Below are 6899 nucleotides of genomic sequence, written 5' to 3'. Positions count from 1 at the left end.
TTTTTTTTATCAATGAACATAATTACATAATCATGCAAAATATGAACGTATGCATAGGTTCCCTTAAATGTGAACATTAGCTTTTCAGAAAGTGAACATAAGCATAAAACATATGAACATATGCATTTAAGAAAGTAAACATAACAATTCAAAATATGAACGTAAGCATTGGTTTCCTTAAAGTGAATATAACCATTTAAAAGGTGAACATATGCGTAAAAAATATGATCATATGCATTTAAGAGAGAGAAGATATGCATAAACAAACTTAATGAGAATAACAAATATTTACTATGAATATTTACATTATAAACATATAAAATATTATTATGAATATAAGGCATTTTATTATGAACATAAAAAATTGAAGAAATAAAAATAATATGATTATGAAACATATGCATCATAATTCATAAGTATTAAAAATATGAACCTATGAATTCAAAATATGAACATATGCATTGGTTTTTTTTTGAATGCGTATGAACATAATTAAGCATTTCAGAAGGTGAGCATATACATAAAAAAATATGAACATATGAATTTAGAAAGTGAATATAAGCATTTCAGAAAGCTTACAAACGGATTCAAAATATGAACATAAACATTCAAAATATAAACATATACATTTCGAAATGTGAACATAAAATATCCGTTTGATTTCACTAATTTTTTTGACAATTCCAGTAATAAATTTCGAACACTATTCAAACAAAATTAAGTGATAATCATATAAATTCAAACAAAATTAAGTGAAATTTACATAACATTGCCTTTTTGGGGAGGATCCTTTTGATTTTGCATCTCTTTTCTAATGTCCATTGAAGTTTTTGCAATTTTTTAGTGAAAGAATGAAATAGAGGAGAGAGAAAGTGAAAAAGAGGAGAGAGAAAATCATATAGAAGAAGGAGATGTTTGAGTTTGGAAATGACGTTATATTTATAAGGTGTGGGTGGGTTTATTGGGTGTGGGTGGGTGTGTATTGCAGTTTTCGTGTTTTTAGTTTTAGGGCTTTTTTTAATTGGATTATGTGTAATTAGGCTTTAGGGCTACGTTGTTACACCTATTTAAGGGTGCACCAGGTGCACCTTAGACTAATTGTCCCCTCCAACTAAACCCCCGGTAAAATCAGTAGATCCTAGAAATCTTCGAGGTGAAAATGAACCGTCCGGGTCATTAATATTCCTCCGATCTATATATTTTTTTGACGGGCCGATCTATATCTTCTTTTTTCACGTTTGCGCTGCCTCGCAACACTTCCTCTACACCCCTCTCCCTCTTTCTCCTCCATTGAAGCGTACTCTGAATTCTCCATTAAAGCAGCTTCTGAGCTTTCTATACTCCATTGAAGCATTTTCTGAGGTAATATATTTTCTCATATTTTTAATCATCGAATATCACTTTCACAATCTGGTGTTAATCGTTAATTTAATTGTCAGTTATAGTCAATTTAGGGTTCCTCTTAAGGTTGATCATCGAACTATGACTATTATTGGGTTAAATTTTCTATTCATATTCTGAAAATTATGATGAGCGATTTCAGTTTCTAGAATTTTGCTATTCGTATTCTGAAAATGGAAGAAATTAACGCAATTTTTCGAGCTTCCTTTGATGATTGGGTCAAATTTGCTGCAAAACCCTGGAATATTAGGACATAACTATGAAAATGGAATCTTTTTTAACCCCGGGCTTAGCCGCTCGGGGCAACCATCCCTCCTTCCCTTGCTCATGGACGGGCCTGCAGGATGATCAGGGTCCTGGTTGATCTGATTTTGTACTAAATTATCGCTTAGGGCGATGATAGTTGTTCGTCTTATTCGTGATTGTCGTAGTAGTATTAGTAGCAGTAGTATGTTTTGTTGTTGTATCAGCATTAGAAGATTGTGATAGAGAAGAAAATTCGTCTTGTTGGAAACCGAATCATGCAAACAATGCCCGAGAATTGGTCACTCTTACTACTTTATCAAGTTCATCTTATTTTAGGTAGTGAATATCAATAAAGTGGCATCACTTAAGGATATGGAAGATGGTTTGATGTTAGTAACTGTGCCTAACTGCAAGTTTGAGCAATGTTTGTATTGTTATGTGTGTGCGTGATGTGTTGGTATCTTTAGAGTAAGTGAGATGTTTATCGTAACATGATTATCTGGTTTGTCAAAGTTTGCCTATAGTATGGTTTGTTAAAATTAAGCTTTGTAATTCATTTGCAGAAGATAATTTGTGAGATATAATTTTTTTTTCTCCACTTTGTATTTTTAAGGTTGATTAAGCTCCAATGTCCGTTCTATATCTGTAATTAGAGGTGATACTAAGGTAGGGGTTAAATTCATTATTTGATAGGCCTTGTTGACTGCCATGTCCATTCTGTATTTGTACCCAAAGTCATGCAGTCATTCATCCTTTTAAATATGTTTCTTTTATGTTGACTTCCACTGATGTGTAGATTACCTTGGATTAATTGGCTTTGATGGAAAATTATGTTTCTATTGGTTATTTTTGTGGATAGGAAAGAAGTGCATTTTAGTCACTGTATAATAAATGATCGATCTAGGTCAAATGTTTTATCTTGAGATAAAGACATGTCACTTGGAAAATTGGTTTTGATATTCACTCCTAAATTGTGATTTCATGGAGGTTGTTGAATATAGAGTAAAGATACTTCAATTGATTTTAGGTTGGAGTTTTTTTTTTCCCCCTAATCCGCCAATTCACTAAAAAACAACTAAACCTTCATAATAATATGGCATGATGAATGAGATAGGTGATTGTAATTAAGTAAATGTAATCTTACTAAGGGCAAGGTCTTAAATTTGGAAAAATATGGTTTTTATTTTTTTATTTTTTTATGGGATCTTGGTCATCCTTCTCCGATTTGCCGGGATCTCGGAATCCAGGGAGGTGCTCTTTAAAGCACATGCTTCCAAAAGACGAGTAAGGGACGGGGAGTTTCAGGAACAATTGGACTTGTTCCTTTTGTAAACTAACCTCGTTGTATGTTGAGTTTATGGAAGATTATTGTTTGGGTTCGACCGGTGTTTGAAAAAGCGCGAAGGCGCTGAGGCGCAAGGCAATAGAGGGTAAGCACGTATGTTGGTTAACTTGGTTTGGGCGTGGCGTTTTTGGTTAGGCGCATGTTACTAGGTTAGGCGCATGAGGCGCACCGAAAGCGCACGAGGCGCACATGAAGCAAACTTCGGCTTAATTTTTTAGCTGTTCAAGAAGGCGCATTGGAGCACGCCTTAGGCGTACCTAGGTGCAGTATAACCCTTCTTGCTTCAGCATGCTTGGAGCTTTTTTACACATTGGGTTCGACAACTTGTTATATATACTTCCTCCGTTTCTTTATGGTTGCAACACTTTATTAAAAAGGAAATGTCACATTCTTGCGACATATCATAAAAGGAAAGTTTTTTTTTTTTTTACTATTATACCCCTTATTTACTTCCTTCATTAATTGCGAAACACCCACCCACAACATAACATCAATTACGAAGGATTACCATTACTAATCTTTCCCTCCCTTTTATTAACAAACAAACTTTATTTTCAACTATCCTTTTATTTTTCTTGATTGTTCTCCAACTTTCTTCCAACTTCATATGAACATTGATGAACCCTAGTTTCATTTTCACACTCACTTTCATTCAAAATTTCTGATCAGGCTTGATTTCCCTCAATTTCGTCATCCTCCCTAAATTCCCGTCATTTATGGCCCTTTGGCTTCATCCTGAACCAAGGAAAGTTGTGCTTGTGAGCGTAGGAAACTGCATGGCGAAGTCCTATCCACGCCCAACAACAATACTCACCTTGGTCTACACTGTAATCTTTCAATTTCTCTTTTTGTTCTTCAAAATCAGATGACCATGACAGGGAAAGAGTGGGCGAAGAAGAGCAACGGTGTGGAGACCATATGCTTGAAGGTCTTCCGAATTTAAACTATTGGGCGTGTTTTAGCTCAAATTAGGATACAACAAGCTAATTTTTGTCTTGTTACTTTGATTTGTATGCATTTGACTCGGGAATAGAAATTATATTATGCACTAAATTGTGTAGTGGTATGCGATTCATTTTAATCTACAATTTGAAAGAATCAAAAAATTAATTTGGGGGTAATATTTTTATGCGATTGATTATATTATGCACTCACTTTCAATTAGTCTTTGATTAAACCTGACGTGGGAAGCACTCACTATCAATTAATCTTTGATTAAACTCATGAACATTACTTGGGGACCATGTGCATGTGTTGTAAGCTTACTTTCTTAATTACTGTACTAAAGGGTGTGTTGCATGTATAAAAAAATACGGAGGAAGTATATAATTAAAACATATGTTCCCTCCATCTCCAAATAAAACTCATTTGCCTATTGCACAAGTATTTAGGAAGGTGAGTATAATAATAAGATAGTGAAGTTTGGTTGTTTAAAGGTGGATATTGAAAACAAGATGGTGGGGTTTGGTTGATAAAATTGAATATAAAATAAGATAGTGAGGTTTGATTCATTTGTTGTTTAAAAATAAATAAACATAGAAAATTTTGGGGTTTGGTTGATTAAAAGTGATTATATAGATGAAGGTCAATTGGTACTTTTATAGAGACTAGAGTTTTGGATGAAATGGGACTTTACTATGGAGACAGAGAGAGTAAAATTAATTTTAGTATTCTCACCTAAATTGGTTTTTTGCTTTGGTTGCAGAATTTTTGGTCTTGTTTAGCTGTTGTTGAATTGAATTTGTTGCTTATTGTTGGATATCCAGCAATTTCACATATACATATGACCCTGTTAGTTGCAAAATTGTGATTTTGTATTATCATTTGATTCTGTTAGTGATTAAAATAATTTAGATGTTCCTTATTAATTGCCTGAGCTATTTCTTTTAATTGAGGAACTTGAGTAAATCTTCTCTCGTGTTTTGTGGCTTTGTTTCTTTTTTCTTCTTTGTATGGTTTTGGGGAATTTGAAAGGTTATATTGGTTGGGTAGTCTGTTTCTATAAAATTTTGTTGAGGAGTTTATGATGGCAGTCCAATTCTCTTCTGTCTCTGTCCGTTAGCAAATCATGCTGAATGCTGTAACTTATGGGGGATTTGAAACTGGGAGAAAGCACAAATGCTGTTGGTGCATGTGTGATGTTAGTACATGTTGTTACCTTCAATTTCTTATGAAAGCGAAAAGAAATCTGTGGAGGGAATAGAAAATTTGTTGTGAAGAACTAGTTGAATAGTAAACAGAATAGGGCGAGTATAATACCATTGAGAACCTTGTTTTTTCACACGGACCATGAACTAAGAGTCTGTTGGTACATGCATATGATTTGCTTTGTGGAAGACAAGAACCATGTTATTTTTACAAGGATCATGAGCCAAGAGTCATTGCTACTTGTGCATAAGAACTATTTGCTACGCGGAAGAAATGTAAAGGTGTTATATGTTAAGTATTTCTTGTTTGTACATAATATTGTGTGTTTTACGCACACAGTTGCCAAAGTTTTGTCTGAATTCAGTACTTATGATTTAGTTCTGCAGTTGTTTCTATAAAACCCTTCTTCCTCATTGGATTGACTTGGGCTCTTTCTGTGTTTGCCCATTATATAAACTGTGCCAAAAACTGTGCCTTAGATTGCATGTTTTGGTTGCTCTGATATTGTCAGTCTCTTAAGTGTTGATCTAGACATATTTGTGTTGAAAAATCATAAACTCTGTTAATTATTTGAAGTACTTGTATCTTCTGTTGAGTAGGATATATAGCAAAGATACCCCCATAAGTCCAATTATTTTACACAGTGGAAGTTCATAATAGAAGTAAGAAATGCAAGATCCTAGGATGATGAATCAGGCCAATCAGCGGAAGCAGAAGTCACAGAGGCCAATGATTTCACAAGTACCGGAAGACTACATGAGGGGCCTACAAGAAGGCTCACCTATGCCATTTCCTATACGTAGTGCACATAAAACTGCCAGAAAAGGCATAAAGAATGATCCATCATTGTTGTACCAACTGCAAGAGAGATCAAAACCCTCAGCACATCTAGAATCCTCTACTGTTGGAAAAGAATATATAGATCTCCAACGTAAATTCTTCTCATTGGGGAAAGAGAGCAGCCAGTTGGGACTTGAGTTATCAGAGGCTGAAGATGAGATCAAGAGCCTTGAAGATGAGAAGCTTGAACTCTTGGATCAACTTGTCATGTTGGAAGGTCTGGTCGATCCCTCTGAAGTGCAGAATCAGTAGTTGAAGGTCATCTTTTTCGTGTTGAGTTGCTCTTAGTACATTGTAAAGGTATATTCTTCTATCTGTATATGGCTGCATAATGCAAATCGAAAGGAGGTCAAACAATTCCATGAGTGATTACTACTAATACCATTCATATAGATATATTTTTCTTAGGTGTGTATATTTTATTGTTTCTTTAACCATGATTTTTAATTCTTCATGGGATCTATATTATGTTGGCTGTTGACTTATGCTTGGTAATTTCAGATTGTGCATTCTCTCTCTTACAATATTTTCTATATCTATTTGCCCTTCCCTTTGTCTGTTGACACTTGACAGACACTGGCTTCCTCCAGAACAGAGGCACATAAATGTGAAATAAATTTTAGATCTGAAATTCTTTAATTCTACTCGTATTATTTTATCAATTCTAGTTTAATTCATATAATGGCTAGAGATTCTTTGAAGGCAAATTCAGCAACCTCAATCTTTTTCTAAGGAAGTCTATATACACTCTTCATTTCAGTATAACCGACACACTTCTCTCTTTTGGTTGTTTTAGAATAATTACTACGAGTATAACCCATGATTACTAAAATGTTTGACCCACTTAGGCCCTGTTCTTTTGAGCTTCTGGGCAGAGCAGAGCAGATTTCAGCAGAGCAAAGCAGAGCAGATTTCAGCA

General features: G+C 34.5%; 1 long non-coding RNA gene across 1 annotated transcript; it reads left to right on the top strand.

Annotated features, from left to right (window-relative positions):
* The first annotated feature begins 1145 nt into the window (after window positions 1-1145).
* LOC145597256 (uncharacterized) lies at window positions 1146-6465 on the top strand. Its single transcript, XR_014103310.1, has 2 exons — window positions 1146-1362; window positions 5740-6465. It is a non-coding gene; the product is annotated as an uncharacterized LOC145597256 (long non-coding RNA).
* The last annotated feature ends 434 nt before the right edge of the window (window positions 6466-6899 follow it).

This window comes from Chenopodium album, chromosome 2 (assembly GCF_948465745.1).
Source record: "Chenopodium album chromosome 2, dcCheAlbu1.1, whole genome shotgun sequence".
In the NCBI taxonomy this organism is placed as follows: Eukaryota; Viridiplantae; Streptophyta; class Magnoliopsida; order Caryophyllales; family Amaranthaceae; genus Chenopodium; species Chenopodium album.
The sequence above is the reverse complement of the archived record's forward strand: the minus strand, read 5'-3'. Positions and strand labels throughout refer to the sequence as shown.